General features: G+C 37.8%; 1 long non-coding RNA gene across 1 annotated transcript in view; it reads left to right on the top strand.

The window, feature by feature from the left end:
- Window positions 1-1,313: 1,313 nt before the first annotated feature.
- Window positions 1,314-23,686, top strand: part of LOC122422904 — a 28,493-nt gene continuing 6,120 nt past the window's right edge. Inside the window, exons 1-2 of the long non-coding RNA XR_006264004.1 lie at window positions 1,314-1,412; window positions 14,447-14,539. This is a non-coding gene — a long non-coding RNA (uncharacterized LOC122422904). The remainder of the gene's footprint in view (window positions 1,413-14,446; window positions 14,540-23,686) is intronic.

A 23,686-nucleotide genomic window follows, 5' to 3' on the forward strand; every position in this document is an offset into this window, starting at 1 on the left:
TGATGTCTAAGAAATAGATCCCTCCTTACATGCCAATTTCACCATGAATTCCCACATATGGAACTTTCTTCTTAGAGATGGCGTTTAGCTTATTACAAGATGTGGAATCTGAATTATATAATTTCTCATTTATGAGTCAGTAAACAAAGATCTTTTCAAGAAAATTTACACCAGAATTTAATCAAAGGAACATTTTTGGACTTATAATTAAAATTCCAAAAAGAACCACAAATTCTGCTGTTTCTGCCTCAGCTCTAATCCCACCTCATCCTTTCATAAAAACATCACTATTAAGCAGTTACTAGCTAACAGAAAGGAAAGGAGAGAAAAAGATTCAATTTTCTATGCTCATAATGCAATCATCTTAAAGGACAAGGAAAAATGAATAGGCTATCTGCTATTATGTATTTTAACTAGATTTTATAAAGATCATATTTGAGGAGAAAAGGAGGATTTTTTCATTAATTTTTTTAACACCAGTGCATTAGAGGAAATAGAAGCATCTGGCATTTATTTACTATCAACTTTGTGCCAGGAACTTTGTTGTTCATTTTTGTAGATTCTCTCATTTAATATTCACAGCAACCCAGTAGAAAAGGTGTTATTGTGCCTATTTAACAGATGACAAAACTGAGGCCTGGTTTCCAGGGTTACTCAGTTAACACGTAATCTAGCCAACATTTGAGTCTAAGTGTTTTTGAGTCTGAATTATGTGGGAAACAGCACTGTATGTGGTAAAAAGCACAGATTCTAGATCAAGATTGCCTGTGTTTGAATCCTAACTCTACCTTTTTTAAGTGACCATAGTAAGCTGTTTTGATTCTCTGTGCTTTAATTTTCTCATCAATAAAATGAAGATGATCAAATTAATAATCTTATAGGAACATTGTAGAAATTAATGAAGTGATGCCTTCAAAGTCCTTCAGAGCAGTGCTTTACAAATAGTAACATTTCACTAAATGTAAACTATTATTATATATTATCTATTTTCATGAAAATATTTCCCTTACTTATTATTTCTAACATAAAAAATGAAGAAATTTCATAAATAGACCCAATAAGAGGCATTTTCAACTCCCAAATTTTCACTTCATACAAAACAGAAGCTGAATTTGCCTGGGCATTCAACCAAATTGGAAGTTACAAATAAGCTTAGTCATCTGTTCATTTATACATCCCAAAGGACTTCCAATATCTCTTTCCTGAAATTTCAAGTATTTTTATTGGCTCTTGACACACATATTTTGATATTTTAAAACTTAAGGCAAAAGAGCTAGTTAGGAAGTAGAGTTGGCTGACATTATGGGTAGTAAGTACTTTTCATAACCATATTAAGAAGAAAAAAAGGCTAAAGTCTCAAGTATTCTCTCAGACTTGAGAAGAACCAGAGTAGACAAAATAAGACAGTGAAGGTAAGTTCATGTTCTTAATTACTTCTTAGTTTAATGATTAACAGAGTCAAGGTGTTTCCACAAATGTATTTCAAGAGTTTTTATATTCCTAACATCACTCTGTTCTCTGCTTCTAGTGATGTCAGGCTCATTGTTTTGAGGAGGGGAAAATGGGTGAACTTAATATTTGAAAATTTTTGTATCAGGTCAAAGTCCATCAGAGATTTTAAAGAAAATGTATCTTATGAATTCTGCTTTTCTCTCTGGTTGCTGAGTTTCTTGGCATTGATTAAATTGACTAAGCATTTACAGTCTTTAGGCTATTATTTCAACCTGTGGAATGAAACTGTTCATAAAGCTCTCAGAGATTCATAAAAATTCAGCATATGCCATTCTAATGCATGCTCCAGGTTAATTCGTGCATGGTCAATGGTATGGTATAATAGGTGGCAGAAAAACAGGAGGAAAGGAAAGAAAACAAAGCTGTAGTTTTTAGAAAATTTGTGCCACAAAAATATGCTTACATATCCATATGTTTGTCTCATAGTGAAAGTGAAAGTCGCTCAGTCATGTCCGACTCTTTGCGACCCCAGGGACTATAGAGTCCACGGAATTCTCCAGGCCAGAATACTGAAGTGGCTAGCCTTTCCCTTCTCCAGGGGATCTTGCCAACCCAAGGATCAAACCCAGGTCTCCCGCATTGCGGGCAGATTCTTTTTTTTTTTTTTTTTCATTTATTTTTATTAGTTGGAAGCTAATTACTTAACAATATTGTAGGGGTTTTTGTCATACATTGACATGAGTCAACCATGGATTTACGTGTATTCCCCATCCCGATCCCCCCTCCCACCTCCCTTTCCACCCGATTCCTCTGGGTCTTCCCAGTGCACCAGGCCCGAGCACTTGTCTCATGCATCCCGCCTGGGCTGGTGATCTGTTTCACCCTAGATAATATACATGTTTCGATGCTGTTCTCTAGAAACATCCCACCCTCGCCTTCTCCCACAGAGTCCAAAATTCTGTTCTGTACATCTGTCTCTTTTTCTGTTTGCATATAGGGTTATCGTTACCATCTTTCTAAATTCCATATATATCGTTAGTATACTGTATTGGTCTTTATCTTTCTGGCTTACTTCATTCTGTATAATGGGCTCCAGTTTCATCCATCTCATTAGAACTGATTCAAATGAATTCTTTTTAATGGCTGAGTAGTATTCCATTGTGTATATGTACCACAGCTTCCTTATCCATTCATCTGCTGATGGGCATCTAGGTTGCTTCCATGTCCTGGCTATTATAAACAGTGCTGCGATGAACATTGGGGTGCATGTGTCTCTTTCAGATCTGGTTTCCTCAGTGTGTATGGCGGGCGGATTCTTTACCAGCTGAGCCACAAGGGAAGCCGAAGAATACTAGGGTGGAAGTAAACAAGATGTGCTCTTATAGAACGCACATCAGGTGTCTCCTGTTTGTTTAAGTGGCTTAGGTTTAAGGAAAACAAGACAAAACAAAATACTTCTCAGTTGTCATTTTACTTTTATAAATATATTTTTTGAGCTTTAAAAGAAATATGAATGTTCACCACTGTATACACACTTTGTTGTTGTTGTTGTTGTTAGTTGCTCAGTCATGTCCAACTCTTTGCAACCCCATGGACTGTAGTCTGCCAGGCTCCTCTGTCCATGGAATTTTCCAGGCAAGAATACTGGAGTGGGTTGCCATTTCCTTCTCCAGTATACACACTTACTCATATAGTATGTGTATGTCTCTAGAAATTGATGCCACAGCTTGATAAGATAAACGTAGTCCCAGGTGGGGAGCTGTTTGATGAAAGAAGTTGTTAAGGAAGAAAAAAGAGCTTAGATAAAAGTGCAAGAGAATCAGAAAGAATCAGGGATGGCAAATTCTCAAAACTGGTCTTTGAATCTCTTCTGCCTCTCATACACACTAATTTTTTCCCATATACAGAACAGCTCACGAAATCTGCCCAAGATTTTTCATTACACAATGAATCTGACTATACCTCTAAAGCACAGTATAAGGGAACTCTGCTTAAATATTTTTAGATCCAAAGATAATACCATCAGTATTTATTTACATGAGTCCTCTTTTTACCAATGTGTTTTATATGGCACAAACTGGGAGACACAAGGAAGTTCCAATATCTGCTTGTCTCCTCATATGATTAGCAGAAATAAACATAGTTATTTGCTGCACATGATTCATTAATCTCTATATTTCATTTACATTAACATCAATCATAGCAATTGGCCAGAGAGGTAGTTTAAAATCCCTTTGAAGATAAAGCAACTGTGCTTCATTGACTTTTCTTTTCCACCTAAACTAATTAAAGCTGTGTCCATTTCTATATGTCATAGAAGTATTTTTCTTGGGCATTTAGCCACCAGTTTCTATAGGGGGCTGAATTTCAGATGTGGTGTGTTTTTCAAAGAATTCAATCAAACAATCCTGGATTGAATTCAAGAGTGAAAATGAAGAACAGCAGTATAATTCTAAAACAGGTCTTAATTTTTGTATAATCAAATATCTCCATATTTGATTTTATTTTGTACTTTCTCAACCAGATTTGGTTGAAAAGGTCTGCCTTGTCTTTAAATTGACACATCTAGTCTCCCAGATTTTTTGCAAATATTTATTTTATTTTGCATTTTTTAGTTGCTAGTCTATGTGAAATTTGTATCTGTGTGTGCTGCAAGATAATGGTTCAGTTTTCTTTACTCTCACGTGAGTAGCCAATCTTGCAATGGCATTATCTAGTAACTAAGTAGTCATTTTCCATTGACCTGAAATACCAACCTTAATATATATTAACTTCCTCTACATAATGGGAAATATTTCTGCTGTATGTACTTTATACCTTCTTTTTATTTTCTATTCTTATATTAATATTTTATTGATTTGATCACAGAGATTTTTTAACATATTAGTTACATCTAAGGAAAAATATTTAAATAAATATTTAAATTTAAAGAAACTTTATTTATATTTCCTCTCCATATCAGATATAAATATTGGTTGATATGGTTTAACTTATGTATTCTTCAGTGAATCAACACATCGAAAAGTCAATAACTAAACTCACTTTTACAAACCAATGCCAATCATAACATTAGTTTCAAATATATAGGATACCCAAGCTTGGTCGCTGGCAATAATTTAAATGCAAAAGTACTTAAGGTAGATGCTTGTCTCTGTGCTTTCAACCCTGGACTCAACTTAGTGATTCTATTGTAGATTCTATTCTATGCTCTGATTGCTAAAAATTGAGATTCTAATATACCATAAATACTAATACTCTGGAGATCAAACCAGTCAATCCTAAAGGAAATCAACCCTTAGTATTCACTGAGAAGACTGATGCTGAAGCTGAAACTCCAATACTTTGGTCACCTGATAAGAAGAGGTGACTCATTGGGAAAGACCCTGATGCTGGGAAAGATGGAGGGCATGGGACGGGGGTGACAGAGGATAAGATTTTTAGATAGCATCATTGACTCAACATACATGAATGTGAGCAAAGGACAGGGAAGCCTAATGAGCTGAAGTCCATGGGGTCACAAAGAGTTGGATACGACTTAGCGACTGAACAGCAACAACTAATGCTCTGACAATTCTGACCCAGGTAAACAACCTTCGCAAGCCATCTGCTATTTTAAACTGAGGGCATACAGGAAAGATGATCAGGAAGAGAAAAGATACTGAGAATGAAGCATTGGTTCTAATAGATATCTGACAAGTACCACTGGGGCCAATCCATAAACTGGTCCTACATTAAACTGAGAAATTACTTCCCTAGGCATCATATATGTGAAAACAGTGGCCCTTGAAAAAACCCCAGCCTTTCAGGAAGATCCCAATCCTCTCCTGTAGCAGTATATTCCAGATGCACGTGAGCAACAAGTTCCAGAATTACGCTCTGCCTGGGAGAGCTGGAAAGACCCCAGATAAGCCTGTTGAGTCCAATTTCTTCATTCATGTAGTTAGAAATTGTCATCACACAATTAAATGCTTATTGGTTTGATCTAAAGGAGTATGTTTCAAACACTTTGTTATAAACAGGCATAAATAAACTTTAATAATATTGTCTCTATTTCATAATTTAGGCATGCAGTGGTTCTAAAGGGGAAATTTTCCAGCCTGATGCCCAAATTAAATTCTTCTTCAACACAAAGCTCTTATATCCAGCTTGTCAGAACAATCAGAGGTACACCATGTATAAATTAGACAGAATTCCAGAATTCATCCACTTCTTCCTTCATAGTATAGAATTTTTAAAACTGTAATAATGATATTGATGTGTGTATACACACAGACATATTCATGTATTATTTGTATGTTAGCATCCCACCATGTTCTGAAGTGGAATGATGGCATTACACAAAGTTTTAGAAAATAAAGCCAGATAGTATAAATTGGAAGTAAATGAGAAAGAAAAAATAAACTTAGGAATAAAGCAAATGCAAAATTTCATATATCTTTATATTTGAATATAAATAGTCAAATGCATTTTGAATATATTTCAAAATATATTTGAATTCATATGCACTTGGTACCAATATACAACAAAGATGGACTAAGATTTCACAAGAACGATACTGCTACTTCATATCTATAGCACTTTTAGGTAGATTATATCATTAATGGCCTTGTGCCTACAGTACAGGTGAGGTAATACACTACTTAAATGTAGATTCTAACATGCAGGACATCATGGGACAAAAACTTTAAGCTCACAAAATAGAGTGTATGCCATGAACAGCCCTCAGATTTTTCTTAAAGAGTACTATGCAAGCATAATGTTTTAGGAATCGAACGGAATATATGTACAAATAATAATGACTTACTGAATGCTGGCTATATTCTAGGCACTTTTTTCTAATTAATGTATTACTGATGAAGATCTAAGACAGTTATCAATGGGCTTATTTAGACTATGAGAAAACTAAAGACTGGCAAAAATGAAAGAACTCAGACAAGATTAGAAAGACTTAATATTAGAGATAAGCACTCCTTCCACTGCTGTGTCAATCTATAGATCAAGTTAATAGTTTGTTTTAGACTTGGATCACCATGAACTCCTAGCAATCCAAAGCGTAAATTTAAAAAAGTGGGGCTGGGGGGTTAGTAAATTAAATATAAAGGGAAAGTATTAATCGCTCAGTCACGTCTGACTCTTTGGACCCCATGAACTATATCCCTCCAGGCTCCTCTGTCCACAGGATTCTCCAGGCAAGAATACTGGAGTGGGTTGCCGTATTCTTCTCCAGGGGATCTTCCTGACCCAGGGATCAAACCCAAGTCTCTTGCATTGCAGGTGGATTTTTTACCATCAGAGCCATCAGGAAAACCCATAATTGTTTCTATTATCTGTATACAATGAATTGTCTATTCTACGCTTATTTTATACTTGGGTTTAATTTTCTAATCCAATTGTTTAAGTATGTTTAGTAAACATTTTACTTAAAAGGATATGAAATGAATGTCTATAATAGCGATGTGTATAATAAAAATGATAATAACTATAGTTTAGAGTTCTTTCCAACTCTGACATTCTATAATAACATAACCTTGAATATTATATATTCATTATTGAATATTGTATAACAGTTTACATAAATCTCAGCATTACTGTTAGATATGTTTTGTATATTTCATACAAATTTCAGGTTTTCAGATCAAAAAATAATTAGAGTGAGGATTATTCTCTAATACATTCAAGTCTGTCATTTGCCTGACAACAAAAAAGAAAAAGAATTTCCAAAATGAAGTCTTTGTAATTGGCATCAGAATAACTCCAAAACTATAGCAGATACTTTCTTTACCTCTGTGACCAAAGCCATACAACATATAATAAACAAGCAACCATTTAATTATTATTACTGGCAAAATAACTAAAATGAACTTAAGGAATGTTTAGGTTTTGTTGATAGGTTTTTTAAAATCCATGAATAGGTAACGATAACCCTATATGCAAAACAGAAAAAGAGACACAGAAATACAGAACAGACTTTTGAACTCTGTGGGAGAAGGTGAGGGTGGGATGTTTCAAAAGAACAGCATGTATACTATCTATGGCGAAACAGATCACCAGCCCAGGTGGGATGCATGAGACAAGTGCTCGGGCCTGGTGCACTGGGAAGACCCAGAGGAATCGGGTGGAGAGGGAGGTGGGAGGGGGGATTGGGATGGGGAATACGTGTAAACCTATGGCTGATTCATATCAATGTATGACAAAACCCACTGAAATGTTGTGAAGTAATTAGCCTCCAACTAATAAAAAAAAAAAAAAAGAAAGAAAGAAAAAAAAAAGAAAGATGCCAGGTGAAACTAAAAAAAAATAAAATCCGTGAATAAAAAAGTTAAAGTAATCAAATGAGTCAAGAATGTAAATAAATATATTGAGGTTGATAAAAGTAAACATCATGTCAAAAACAGTACAGAATGTTTTGGGGGGTAAAAATAAAGAAGAATTCTTGTGCAAACTAGAAAGGCAAAACTCTTGGGGGTAAAATAAGGAAAAGGTATATTATTTAAAAATCTGTATTTCATAATGAAAAGAAGTTGTGAAATCAATTATTTCCACCCTCCAGTAACTTTAAAATAGATAATTGCTATTCTGCTGAAAATTAAATTGGAAGTTTTTAGTCCTGAATTTGAGCTACTGTCTCTCACATTCTAAAACTAAGACCTCAAATCTCACTCAATGTTGAAAAATCATAAAAGTTAGGATAAAAGATTTCCCTTTGACAAGTACATATAAACACCCATCCTTCACCAAAACAAGAAAACTACATGTGAAAATTAAGCATGACACATAGAAGTCTTACTCATGGACCCTTCTGTAAAACTCCACCTCCTAGTGGATGTGACCGTGTAGACAGAGTCACCCATGAACATTGACTCATTGTGAGTTAGGCACTCAGAAAAATCATCAAGGAGCAGCACTGAAAGGAATTAGAGATTATCTTAGACTAAACCCTTCATGGTAGAGTTGAGGACACTGGAGCCAGAGGGCTTAAGTGACTCATCCCAGTTACACAATCACCAAGTGCAGAGTTTGAACTTGAACCCATATATCTCAACTTCAGGCCTGGTCTGCTTTCCACTGACCTGAGCATTCTGGTTCAGTGAAAGCAGCTCCAGACCACAAATCACAAATGCCCGCTGACATTACTTTGATCATCAGGAGTGAAGAATATGATCCTATATTATAGAGAAAAGGTAAAACACAGCCACACTCATAGTCATGTTCACCAGGCTGGCTTCCGTTGCTCCTGTAAGAAATTACCACAAGCTGTGTGCCTTAAACCACAAATTTATTATCATATGGTTTTGTAGGTTAGAAGTCCAAGACAGGTCTCACTGAGCTAAAAACAAAGTGTCAGCAGGGCTGCATAACATTCTGGAGTTTCTAGGAGAGAATCTGTCTCCATGCTTTTTCCATCTCTTAAGAGTATGTCTCTGCATCTTGGCTCATGGTCCCCTTCTCCATTTTCAATGCCCATAGTATTACATCTCTCTGGCTATTCTTCCATAATCATATCTCCCTCTTATGTTAACCATAGCATGGAATGATTATCTGTGTTTGATTCTTGTGATTAGATTCGTCCCATTGAAAAATCCAGAATAATCACTCCTGGAGAAAGGGGAAAAACAGTCCACCTCCAGGGAGAATTTAAATTTTAAATCCGAATTCTTGAGACTCTAGCATCTTTCAGATACCACTTTTAAAACTGACTGAGGGTCCTTTCATCTACAAACCAAAAGCCTGTACTCCTGGACCACCGTGTTTCCCTGACCTTTGCCTTCCTCTCTCTACTCTCTAGAACTTGCAGAAACCAAGAAATTGTATCCAGTTGAAATTAAACAAAAGCAGTAGATTCCAAGAATGTAGAATCTCAAGGGGAATTCACAGATGGTGAAATGCGATTCTCTTTCCTGTCCTCAATTTTTCAAATAAACAAACTGTGGCCAGAAGTTTAAAATTCTTTCTAGAGGCCCTTCTGTGAGTGAGAGGGCCAGAGCTTGAACCCAGGTATAGGACAGGGTTCTTTGTAAATCATGATGCTTTTATGAGTCAACCCTCCAAATCTTTCACATTTTAGCATGTCTTTATCTCTGTTTCAGTCAAGGATCCTTTGGCTACAAGAAGCAGTAATTGCTCAAACTAAGTCAAGTTAAAAGAATGAGGGGCTCTCACAAATTTGGGGCATAGCAGATATTTCCCAGCATCACGGGAACCTGAGAGTAAGGACCTAAAAGCCTTCATGCCCCCTTGTGGGGCTAATGGTCCCTCCTTCCGGTCCCCTCTAAAGAATCCCTACATCTGCTTCCTTTACTTACTCAATAGTCAAGCACACGGCACAAGGTTGTGCCCTCCAATCTCTTCAACATCAACTGTCGAGGAGACGGGCTTCCCTGCGTGTCCTTCATTTCTAAGTTTTACAAAATGAAATCTGATCAGAGAAGATCAGCTATACTTGGGCACAGCTTGTTCCTCTAGGAACACAAAGGAGTCAAGTGTTCACTTTTGGTTCAGTGGCCACATCTGGCTCGGTGAGTAGTGGATTAAGCTACGAAGGGGAGATGGATATGACAGCAATGTTGAATTACAGTTCTACAACTTTTACTTGACACATTTTTCGCTTTTAGATGTAGAGACCAAATCTGCTTTAAAGGTTAGTTTCTGAACTTGCCCAAATTTACATTTTTATGTTGAAAGACTGAGTAGGCTCAATTCACTGAAGCTTAGTAAGACCAATGTCCAGGTCAGAGACTAGGTACTAATGGATTACCTGTCCCTCATATCAGGAGACTTGAGGATACTCTGAGGAGATTAAACATTTAGTACTCCTTCAAACCACAAATACACAAATCCCTTTGAACCTTTGCTTAGTCAGGTAAAAATAATTGGATTTTTCTGCTAGTAAAAATTGTATGTTCTCTGCTCACGTTCAAAATAAGGAATTTATTACATGCATTAACTTCATGTGCTTCTGAGCTAGTCAGCAGCTTGGGAGGCATTTGAGAGGGTTTAACTTTAGATAATAAAACAAACCATTCGTCTTGGAAAGCAGCCTCATGCCATATTGTATTCAGTTTCAGAGTGACAACTGACTATGCCTAACAACTTTGGAAGGGGGAAGTTTCTTGTCTCTTGGTAGAGTGGCTTGGAATTGTTCCATGAAGTTTGCACATATTTTTAACAGAGATGGAGAGGCATAGACGAAAAGTGTTTAGATTTCTACTTAGGGGCACTGTCTCTATTTGCTAGATCAAGACAACTGATATTTCATCAATTCCGTAAGTAGCAGTAGAAATTTGAGTTAACTGGTAGCATGTTTCTAACATATTTTAGTGACTTTTCTTAATGCTTCTTAATCTGGCTCTTGTTCAGATTGATAATAACTTGAGCTTCTGAAATCTCTGAGTTTCCTGACTATAATCAGGCCCAAATACCTTCTTAAGTGTTATTTGACAAAAAAAACACAAATACAAAAAAATGCTTTTCAGCAAGGTACTTGTCTATGAAAAGGAGGGTTGGTGTTCCAATTCATGGGTGTCATTAATTTTAAAAAGATAAAGCAAATATTTTGCCCCCATGAACACAGAAACAAATGTCTTGAATTGGTTTTCGCCTTGCACAAATCAATAAAGAATCCCTTAAGGACTCCAGACAGCAGTCTTAAGTTCTCAGCCTAATAAAACAACTATTTTAATTAAATACAGAGATTCCCCACCAACTTCAATCCTCAATTATTCAAGATTTTTTAAAAAGGCATTAAATGGCATTAATAAAGATACTGACAAACTCATGACCATGGAGAGCAGAATATGAGTTTTCAGTGAAAGCGATGGTTATAGCTGCTTTATAATAAATGAGGCCCTATAACTAGGAGGGTCTGGCCACTGCCCCTCATTCTGTTTAAATTAATCCATAAAACTCTACATGTGCAGCTTGTTCCACACACACCCTGAAAAAATGTGACTACAGAAGGCAATTAAATCTATAATGAAAATCTATGTCTACTGATAGTAACAAAGGCTCACTCTCCTTTACCCTTTGTAAAGGACTAGAATGTGCACAGTTAGTGTTAAGGTTAATAATTTGAGATGAAAAGAAACATCATAGATGTTGCTCCATAAACCTGAATGTTCAAATATCTCTCTGCACCTGACAACTACAGGGAGAAAAGAGCAAATCTATGCACAATAATGACTCTGCCAGAATTTTCTTTCCCGGTTGTAAGAACTGTCACCTCTGCACATAGCAGTCACTGAGCCTCCTTATTAATCTAAGAACATGAATAGGATAAGAAGTGTAAAACATACATAAAGTAATTTACATAAATTTTTATTTTTAAATCCAAACTTTTTAAAAGATGACTATTTTTTTAGCAACAGGAAAAATCTTTGTATCCAAAGTAATATTAATGGGTAAATAAATAGAATATGTATGTTGTTTTTAAATAAATGTTTCCCCCCAAATTATTTCAACTGCATAGGAAAATCCCATTGAATGGAAGTTAATGTGGAATAAATTCAGTCTTGTTCCAACAAACACACATCAAAAGTTGGCATTCTGTACTCCTTAGGCAAAACTAGCATTCCACTGAGTACCAGAGATGCAAGCATTTTTCCAGATAAATAAATTCTATTTCTGGTCTATTACTTTGAAAAGGCTGACAACTTACTTAAGTATATGGAACACCCACATCAAACAGTCTCCAAGCCACAACATCCTGGAAAAATCATATCAGTCTTTTTTCTAACATCTATAATTAATTTTTTTTAAAAAAAGAAGTTTCTATACATTATGTATAAATCCAGATCATAATAACAGACTACAATAACTTCATAGGGACTATTTGAAGGTTTTAAAATAAAACCTGAATGAGTATCAGAGGGAAGGACTTACTATATTCATAAGTGGAAAATTCACTATGATTAAAATGACAGTTTTATCTCAAAACAAAATACAATTTAAGGAAATTCTAAGTAGAATTTCAAAGAGGTTTTTTTTGAATTGATTAAAATAATCATGTATTTCATATGACTAAAACATATATGAATTAATAAATAAGTCAAAATTGCGAAGAAGTGTTTAAAAGTAAAAAGGAGGGTTGAGGGGGAAGAGATTTATTAGAGAATCATGCCTCACTAGATACTGAAATTGACTATAAAATCACTATCACCAAAACAAACTGACATGAAAACAGACAAGTGGATAAATGGAATAGAGTAAGAAAGTCCAAAGAAATCTTAGTATATTAAAAGTTTTTCAATTTTTAATGAATTAGCTATTTAATGGTACTGGCACAACATTTATCTATCTAGAAAAAAGTCATGCCATTTACATGAATGAATTTCAGATGCATTAAATCTTTTATTGCGTGTGTGTTAAGTTTTTTCAAACTTTTATTTTGGTAAGAACACTCAGCATGATACCTTTACAGACTTTTAAATGTACAGCTTGGTCCTGTTATCCAAAGGCATAGTGTGGTGCCTCTAGATCTTATTCATCATCAGATCTCTAGAACTGGTTCATCTTCCATAACAATTTCACACACGTTGATTAGAGACTCTCCATTTCCTACTGCTCCCAGTCCCTGGAAACACTCTATTCTATGAGTTTGGCTATTTTAAACACCTCATATACCTATTTTAAATCATGCATGATTTATCCCTCTGTGACTGGCTTATTTAACAGAGCATAAAGTTCTCAAGGTTGATCCATGTTGTCACATATTGCAGGATCTAATTGAAAAAGCAAGAGAGTTCCAGAAAAACATCTATTTCTGCTTTATTGACAAGCCTTTGACTGTGTGGATCACAATAAACCGTGGAAAATTCTGAACGAGATGGGAATACTAGACCACCTGGCCTGCCTCTTGAGATATCTGTATGCAGGTCAGGAAGCAACAGTTAGAACTGGACATAGAACAACAGACTGGTTCCAAATAGGAAAAGGAGTACGTCAAGGCTGTATATTGTCACCCTGCTTATTTAACTTACATGCAGAGTACATCATGAGAAATACTGGACTGGATGAAGCACAAGCTGGAATGAAGGTTGTCAGGAGAAATATCAATAACCTCAGATATGCAGATGACACCACCCTTATGGCAGAACGTGAAGAAGAACTAAAGGGCCTCTTGATGAAAGTGAAAGAGGAGAGTGAAAAAGTTGGCTTAAAGCTCAACATTCAGGAAACTAAGATCATGGCATCCGGTCCCATCACTTCATGGCAGATAGATGGGGAAACAGTGGAAACAGTGTCTGACTTTATTTTTTGGGGCTCCAAAATCACTGCAGATGGTGACTGCAGCCATGAAATTAAAAGATGCTTACTCCTTGGAAGGAAAGTTATGACCAACCTAGACAGCATATTAAAAAGCAGAGACATCACTTTGTCAACAAAGCTCCATCTAGTCAAGGCTATGGTTTTTCCAGTGGTCATGTGTGGATGTGAGAGTTGGACTTTAAAGAAAGCTAAGCACGGAAGAATTGATGCTTTTGAACTGTGGTGTTGGAGAAGACTCTTGAGAGTCCCTTGGACTTCAAGGAGATCCAACCAGTCCATCCTAAAGGAGATCAGTCCTGGGTGTTCATTTGGAGGACTGATGTTGAAGCTGAAACTCCAATACTTTGGCCACCTGATGCAAAGAGCTGACTCATTTGAAAAGACCCTGATGCTGGGAAAGATTGAGGGCAGGAGGAGAAATGGACAACAGAAGATGAGATGGTTGGATGGCATCACCAACTCAATGGACATGAGTTTGAGTAAACTCCGGGAGCTGGTGATGGACAGGGAGGCTTGGCATGCTAGGGTTCATGGTGTCGCAAAGAGTCAGACATGACTGAGGGACTGAAATGAACTGAACTGAACTGAATTTTACATATATGTAACACTGGATATTTGTAGACCTTCATCAGAAAGAAAAAATCTAGAATTCCCGAGAAGGGAAGATTGCCAGATCTGACTTCATTAAAATGTAAAATGTCTCTTTGATAAAGATTGCATTTTCTCACAGGAGGAAGACATTTTCAGCCCCTGTAATTAACCATTGTTAAACATCTATAGACAAAGAGCCTCTCGAACTACGTATTTGAAAAATGGCCAAAGGGTAAGTGACAGAAGCAGAATAGATAATTTGAATGAGCAATCAGTATGTAACATGTGCTCAAGCTCATGGTCATCTTCAAAACGCAAAGAAAAAAATGACAATGATAAGAGGCTATCTTTCACTCACCAGATGGGCAAATATTAGGAATCACTAATGCCTGATCTTGGCAGAGGGTCTCATATACAGGTGATGAGAATATAAGTTGATCTATTTCTAGCACATGATTTGGTGTATCTGTTAAAACTACAATTGTGTGTAACCTTTGATTCAGCAGTTCCATATCTGAACTTCTATTCATAGAAATTAGATAATCGATACCTAATGATGAACGTTCATGGATGCTTTCTGCAGCACTGTTTGTAATAGTGAAACCTGTTAATGTCCATCCATATCAGTAGAGGAAGAGGGGGATAAATACCACAAAATCTACAGAATATCACATAGCTATTGGAAAGTATAGACTTATTGATACTTATTTACCAGAAAAGCTATTCATCTTATATTCTTCAGGTTAAAAAAAATTACCAAATAATGTGTATAGCAGCATATTGAAACTAAAAAAAAACTTTGTGTCTGAGTATATTTGTAAACAGAAAAAAATCATGGGATGATACATACAAAATATCTAATGCTAAATTCAAAGAGTAGATATTCATAAAATGGATAACTAATAAGAGCCTACTGTATAGCACAGGGAATTTTACTCAATATTCTGTAATGGCCTATATGGGAAAAGAATCTAAAAAAATATTTGATATAGATATATGTATATATATATACATATATATATACACATATATGTATACATATAACTGATTATTTTGCTGTACAACCAAAACTAACACAGCATTGTGGGTTAACTATACTCCAATAAGGCAGAGGAAACAGAGGTCAAATTGTCAACATCTGCTAGATCATCAAAAAGGCAAGAGAATTCCAGAAAAACATCTACTTCTGCTTTATTGACTATGCCAAAGCCTTTGACTGTGTGGATCAAAACAAACTGTGGAAAATTCTTGAAGAGATGGGAATACCAGACCACCTGACCTGCCTGTTGAGAAACCTGTATGTAGGTCTGGAAGCAACAGCTAGAACTGGACATGGAACAACAGACTGGTTCCAAATAGAAAAAGGAGTATGTCAAAGCTGTATATTGTCACTCTGCTTATTTAACTTACGTGCAGAGTACATCATGAGAAATGCTGGACTGGATGAAGCACAACCTGGAATCAAGATTGCCGGGAGAAATATCAATAACCTCAGATATGCAGATGACACCACCCTTATGACAGAAAGTGAAGAACTAAAGAGCTTCTTGACGAAGGTGAAAGAGGAGAGTGAAAAAATTGGCTTAAAGCTCAACATTCAGGAAACTAAGATCATGGCATCCGGTCCCATCACTTCATGGCAAAAAGATGGGGAAACAGTAGAAACAGTGGCAGACTTTATTTTGGGGGGGGTGCTCCAAAATCGCTGCAGATGGTGACTGTAGCCATGAAATCAAAAGATGTTTACTCCTTGGAAAGAAAGCTACGACCAACCTAGGCAGCATATTAAAAAGCAGAGACATTACTTTGCCAATAAATGTCTGTCTACTCAAGGCTGTGGCTTTTCCAGTAGTCATACATGGATGTGAGAGTTGGACTATAAAGAAAGCTGAGCACCAGAGAATTGATGCTTTTGAACTTTGGTGTTGGAGAAGACTCTTGAGAGTCCCTTGGACTGCAAGGAGATCCAACCAGTCCATCCTAAAGGAGATCAGTCCTGGGTGTTCATTGGATGACTGATACTGAAGCTGAAACACCAATACTTTGGCCAGCTGATGGGAAGAACTGACTCATTTGAAAAGACCCTGATGCTGGGAAAGATTGAAGGTGGGAGGAGAGGTATGACATGTATGTCATACTCATACATGACAGAGTATGAGATGTTGGATGGCATCACTGACTCAACGGACATGAGTTTGAGTAAACTCCGGGAGTTGGTGATGGACAGGGAGGACTGGCGTGCTGCAGTCCATGGGGTTGCAAAGAGTCGGACACGACTGAGCGACTGAACTGAACTGAATAAAATTTTTTTTAAACTTCAAAGAGCAGGAGGAGAGACTTTGTAAATCAGAAAAAGAAGGCTAATGTTAGATTTGTTATACAATATAAGGTAATATGGTCCCACTGTTCACAGATATGTTTCTCATCTAAAATTTCACCTGCTCCTTTGGCCTATGCATGTTCCCCTGCTGTCATCTGGCCTCTCAAAACAGGTGATTCATGGATAAACTGACAAAGAATAAGGCTGATTCAAAGGATTTTATTTACTAAGACAGTGCCCAAGTATGACCTAACAGAGGCTGCCCAAAAATTAGTAGTAAAAAGGAAATTTCAATCTAATTTTCCCTGTGAGTAGTCAACGAAGAAGAAGGGAAATGTAAGCCAAGCTTCTGGTATCTTAACACTTCAAAACTGTGAAAAATAATCTGTGATCTTAGCTTTTTCTTCTTCTAAAAACTTAGCCCCAGTAGGAAGGAATCTCAAACCAGCTCAGCTATTTATCCAATTATTATATGAGAGCATACCCACTGACGTATGAGTATATTTATACTCAAATACTCATGAAGTTTTATTTACTAAAGAATGGGAAAGACTTCGCTGGTGGTCCAGTGGTTAAGAATATGCCTGCCAATGGCAGGGGCCATGGGTTTGATCCTTGGTCTGGGGAGATCTCACATGCTGCGAGGCAGCTAAGCCCATGAGATACACAGATGACACCACCCTTATGGCAGAAAGTGAAGAACTAAAGAGCCTCTTGATGAAAGTGAAAAAAGAGAGTGAAAAAGTTGACTTAAAACTCAACATTCAGAAAACTAATATCATGCCATCTGGTCCCATCACTTCATGGCAAATAGATGGGGAAGCAATGGAAACAATGACAGACTTTATTTTTTGGGGGCTCCAAAATCACTGCAGATGGTGACTGCAGCCATGAAATTAAAAGATGCTTACTCCTTGGAAGAAAGTTATGACCAAACCAGACAGCTTATTAAAAAGCAGAGATATTACTTGCCAATAAAGGTCCGTCTAGTCAAGGCTATGGTTTTTCCAGTAGTCATATATGGATGTGAGAGCTGGACTATAAAGAAAGCTGAGCACCAGAGAATTGATGCTTTTGAACTTTGGTGTTGGAGAAGACTCTTGAGAGTCCCTTGGACTGCAAGGAGATCCAACCAGTCCATCCTAAAGGAGGTCAGTCCTGAATATTCACTGGAAGGACTGATGCTGAAGCTGAAACTCCAATACTTTGGCCAGCTGATGGGAAGAACTGACTCATTGGAAAACACCCTGATGCTGGGAAAGATTGAAGGGGGAGGAGAAGGGGACGACAAAGGATGAGATGGTTGGATGGCATCACCGACTCAATGGGCATGAGTTTGAGTAAACTCTAGGAGTTGGTGATGGACAGGGAGGCCAGGTGTGCTGCAGTCCATGGGATCGCAAAGAGTCGGACACAACTGAGTGACTGTACTGAACTGAACTGAACTGACACTGCAACTAGAGAAAGCCTGTGCATAGCATCGAAGACCCAGAGCAGCCAATAAGTAATTAACTAATTTTTTTAAAAAAATAAAGAATGGGAACAATTTTTTAAATTGATAGAAAAATGGTACTGATGAAAATATGTACAGGGCAAGGATAGACACGCTGATGTAGAGAATGGACATATGAACTCTAGGGCAAGGGGAAGATAGAACGAACTGAGACTAGCATTGATATATATACACTTCTGCTCATGCCCACTTGTTCAGTGATGTCTGGCTCTTTGCGATACTATGGACTGTAGCCCACCAGGCACCTCTGTCCACAGGATTCTCCAGGCAAGAATACTGGAGTGAGTTGCCATTTCCTTCTCCAGCGGATTTTCCTGACCCAAGGACTGAACCCAATCTCTTGCATCTCCAGCATTAGGAGACAAATTCTTTACCACTGAGCCACCTGGGAAGCCCATATGCATACTACCATGTGTAAAATAGATAGCTAGTGGGAAGGTGTTGTACTGTGTAGGGAGCTCAGCTCAGTGCTCTCTGATGACCTAGAGAGGTGGGATGGGTGAGGCGGGGAGGAAGGCTCAAGAGGGAGGCTCAAGAGGGAATGGATATGTGTATACATATAGCTGATTCAGTTTGTTGTATAGCAGAAACTAATGCAACCAATTATACTCCAATCACAAAAAGAATAGGAACAGTTTTCAAACTTTTAAGCCCTTTTGTAATAATTTAAAAAATTCATTGATTCATATCAATGTATGACAAAACCCACTGGAAAAAAAAATAAATAAAATAAAATAAAAAAAAAATTACTAACACTTTTTGAAAGCTTACTTTGCGTCAGACACCATACTAAGTGCTTCACATAATATTTTATTCCACTATCACTATTCCATTAAGTAGATAATATTATATACTCTGTTTTACAAATGAAGACACTAAGGTTAGGGACTCTATGTAATCTGTGCAAAGCTATGCAGACAGGAATTGGCTTGGCCATCAGGGAACCCACTTTGCTTCCCTATAGAATAACAGAGGCCCTACAGAGTAGCAAAGGTTTCTCTCAGCATGTTCTAAAGGCTGGTGAAACAGATCAGCCAGGGGTCCCTGCATAGACAGGACCATAGGTGTTCCAAAGGAACATTCATTTTAGGATGGTTCAAGGATAATGAGCTGTCAGCCAATGAACTTTGATTTCATTATCTAAATCCTACAGCAACAGACACATTCAGAGGCAGTTCTCAGTGGTAAGATATTTTATCCCATGTACCAGAGCAACGGGATGGAAAAGATAGCCAGCACCATGCAGCTTCAAGTAGACCAATTTGCAGCAGGCCCGAGTTGGACAAGAACTTCCATTGGATAAGGACAATGCAGAGAAATGTCTCATTGTAACTGCTATCTATTCACCCTATTTTTAAAAGCATGCACAATCCTTACAGAAGCTTCCCTGGATCTAACCTATATTTTCCCACACAAAGAACTTTGGATGATTCTTCCTCATCTTTTAGTTTTGAGGGGAGTTGCCTTTAAGGAGAGTTCATTCTATTTAGTATGTGAGGGTTGGGACTTCCCTAGCAGTCCAGTGGTTAAGAATCTGCCTTCCAAGGCAGGGAATGTTGGTTCACTCCCTAAGCTCCCACGTGCCACAAGGCAACTAAGCTTGAGCACCACAACTCCTGAGCCCATGTGCCACAACTAGAGAACCCGTGAGCCACAACAAAAGATCCTACATGTGGCAATGAAGATCCCCTGTGCTGCAACTAAGACCCTACGCAGCCATACAAATAATAAATACATAGTTTTTTTAAAAAAAAAAAAACACCACTTTTTTTTTTTTTTTTTTAAGAGAGTCAAACATGACATTAAGGTGTATAGAGCCATAGATAAAGTGAACTCCAAAACCTTATAGAACACTAATGCCTACTGGAAATACAAGGCTGACTTCCCAGTTTTCTTATTGCAGGAATTTTCTGATGAATTGATTTCAATCTATGGAAGACAAGCTAAGAACTATTATGGCATGGTGGTATCAGAAAGATTAAAAGATTGAAGAGATTTGTCGTAGTGATCCTCTGTGTCAGCTGAGATACCAGCAAGAAACAGATGGAACTCTCAATAAAGAAAATATGAGAACTTTAAGAAAGGATGGTTGACAGAGGTGTGGGTAAGTTGTAGGAAAACCACATGGGCTTGGGGGGGTAGTCATACTAGTTATCACTCCTGAGCCTGGAAAGGGAAGGAGAATGCAGGTCTACCAGAAGAACTGTGTGGAGAAGACCACCTTAAAGGGGCTGGAATCCTCAACCAAGGCACACAACCAACCAACTGAAAACCCACAAGAAGGGGTGCCTCCCCATGGGCTAAATCCAGCCCATAACGAGAGAGCAAGAGAGATCATGGATGCAATCCCTAAAGGTCAGCCTGCTTGCCATAGAGAAGGGCAGAGAATAAGAAAGAGTGACTCTGAAGGGACAAAAGGAAGATGTCCAGCACAGCATCTGTCTTTCCACTCAATGCCTATAGCAGGCCAGACTAATGACAGTTTAGCACTAGGGAAGCACACGGTATCTTTTGGCATCGTCCATGGAACAGAAACAACTCATTCAGCGCACAAACTGAATGGCAAAAACTTGCCTTTGGCAGTTTGGTCAGAGGACAGGGGTTCATTCACTGCAAGAACAAAAAGATCATTAATTTTAGACTTGGCTTCTCCTACTCAGTTTGTAGGAGCAAAATATACTACAAGGATACATAACTGCAGTGTCGATGTAAACCTGGGCCCCCATTTCCCTAGCTGCTTTCATTACAGCACCTGACATAGAAAATTAACTGGCAAGGGACAAAAAGTAAGGAAGATGAATATTCCTAATATTACTACAGGCCACATACATACATTTTAATCATTACTTGTTTCTAGCAGGTCAAAGGTGCATTGCCGATTACCTGTAGGCGAGCGAATTGTGATGGTCTCCACTTGGCCCACTAATTATTCCATGTGTCCAAGAAGGTTCAGCTTTCAGTGTATGCTATTGGCAAGTTATCAGAATTGTATAAAGGATTTGGACTTCCTCCCTTCTCATTGGAATATTTCAAGAGTAATTTCAACTGACATCCAGGATTCATGACCATGAGATATGTCACTGCAAGATTTTAACATTTAGATAGCATCACCAACTCAATGGACATGAACTTGGGGAAACTCCGGGAGATAGTGGAGGCAGGGAAGCCTGGCATGCTGCAGTCCATGGGGTTACAAAGGCTCAGACACGACTTAGCAACTTAACAACAACAACAAGTTCAATTGTTAACCTAAGAATATCATATCCATTAATATCTCTGTAATGAAACATATGACGGAATATCTTTTATACTGCCTGCTTGTTGGGTTTGTAACATTTAGATAATAGATAGATAATTAATTCTTGACTCTCCTTTTCTACACTTTTTTCCAATTTGCAGAAATAAAACTTAGCTCATTTCTTATGCAAAATGAATCAAACTTCCAACTAAGAATTTCAGAGAAAGGTTTGCACTGTATCAAAAAATAAAAAAATTCTCTTTCAGTTACTTTGGCTTATAAAAAAATGTTGGTCAGAGAAGGATTCACTCCTGGGGTCTCCCCAAGCATTCTTCCTGCTTGTTGTAAGATGAACTCTTGGTCGCTAGGGCCCACTTTGTGAAACAGTGGACTGTTGGAGAATTCCAGGCCCAGATGGTTTCACAGTGAATTCTGCCAAACATTTAAGGAAGAAATAATAACAATTTGACAAAATTTCTTCCAGAAAATAAGAGGAGGGAACACTTCTTAGCTCATTTTATGAAGCCAGCATCAGCACCCTGATACCAAAATAGAGACATTACAAGAAAATCATGGCCCAAAAGTGTGAATTCTCATGAACAAAAACAGGGATCAGCAAACTGAAATCTGTGGGCTGGCTGGCTGTAAACAAAGCTTTATGGGAACACAGCCACATCCATTCATTTGCTATGACAGAGTCAAACAGTTGCAGATGCAATGGAAAATATGTGGTCCAAAAGTCAACAATATGTACTCTATGGCCATTTACAGTTTGCCAACTCCTGACACAAAACTCAACAAATAGCAGCGACCTTGAGTTGAGCAATATGTAAAAGTATATAGTACCTACCGACCAAGTCCACAAAGGGTGTGACAAGGATGGGATAGATCCCAGAGCGGGGTGGGGACATAGGGTAAGGAGGGCCCCTATGCATGGGGACAGGCAGCAAAGGGAGTAAGAAAACAATTACCTACACAGGAATCATAGACTATATGCAAGTATATGGAGAATAATCTTTTTGCACCAGAACTAAAAATCCTGTTCAATCACTGAGTCCTATGCAACTCTTTGTGACCCCTTGGACTGCAGCACACCAGGATTCCCTGTCCCTCACTATCTCCCAGATTTTCCTCAAACACATGTCCATTGAGCCGATAAAGACATTCAGCCATCTTATCTTTCATCATTCCCTTCTCCTCTTGCCCTCAATTTTTCCCAGCTTCAGAGAAGGTAAGAGGTGCCATTTTAAAGACCCTCCTACTGACCAAATTGTGGACAATTTGAGCATCAAAATAACTTATGATAATAGTGGTTTGCAATCTGTTGGCTAAAAATAAGTATCAATGAGTTTATACTCAGTGCTCAGTTGAGTCCAGTTCAGTCACTCAGTCATGTCCGACACTTTGCAACCCCATGGACTGCAGCACACCAGGCCTTCCTGTCCATCACCAACTCCCAGGGTTTACTCAAACTCATGTGCATTGAGTCGGTGATGCCATCCAACCATCTCATCTGTTGTCCCCTTCTCCTCCCCCTTCAAACCTTCCCAGCATCAGGGTCTTTTCAAATGAGTCAGCTCTTCTCATCAGATGGCCAAAGTATTTGAGTTTCAGCTTCAGCATCAATCCTTCCAATGAATATTCAGGACTGATCTCCTTTAGGATGCACTGGTTGGATCTCCTTGAAGTCCAAGGGATCCTCAAGAGTCTTCTCCAACATAAAAGTTCAAAAGCATCAATTCTTCGGTGCTCAACTTTCTTTATAGTCCAACTCTCACAACCATACATGACTAGTGGAAAAACCATAGCTCTGACAAAATAGACTTTTTGGCAAAGTAATGTCTCTGCTTTTTAATATGCTGTCTAGGTTGGTCATAACTTTTCTTCCAAGAAGCAAGTGTCTTTTCATTTCATGGCTGCAGTCACCATCTGCAGTGATTTTGGAGTACCCCACCCCCAAAATAAAGTCACCCTCTGTTTCCACTGTTTCCCCATCTATTTGCCATGAAGTGATGGGACCAGATACCATGATCTTAGTTTTCTGAATGTTGAGTTTTAAGCCAACTTTTTCACTCTCCTTTTTCACTTTCATCAAGAGGCTTTTTAGTTCTTCTTTGCTTTCTGCCATAAGAATGGTGTTATCTGCATATATGAGGTTACTGATATTTCTCCTGACAAACTTGATTCCAGCTTGTGCTTCCACCAGCCCAGCGTTTCTCATGATGTACTCTGCATATAAGTTAAATAAGCAGGGTGACAATATACAGCCTTGACATACTCCTTTCCTTATTCAGAACCAGTCTGTTGT

This window comes from Cervus canadensis, chromosome 20 (genome assembly GCF_019320065.1).
Source record: "Cervus canadensis isolate Bull #8, Minnesota chromosome 20, ASM1932006v1, whole genome shotgun sequence".
Classification (NCBI taxonomy): domain Eukaryota; kingdom Metazoa; phylum Chordata; class Mammalia; order Artiodactyla; family Cervidae; genus Cervus; species Cervus canadensis.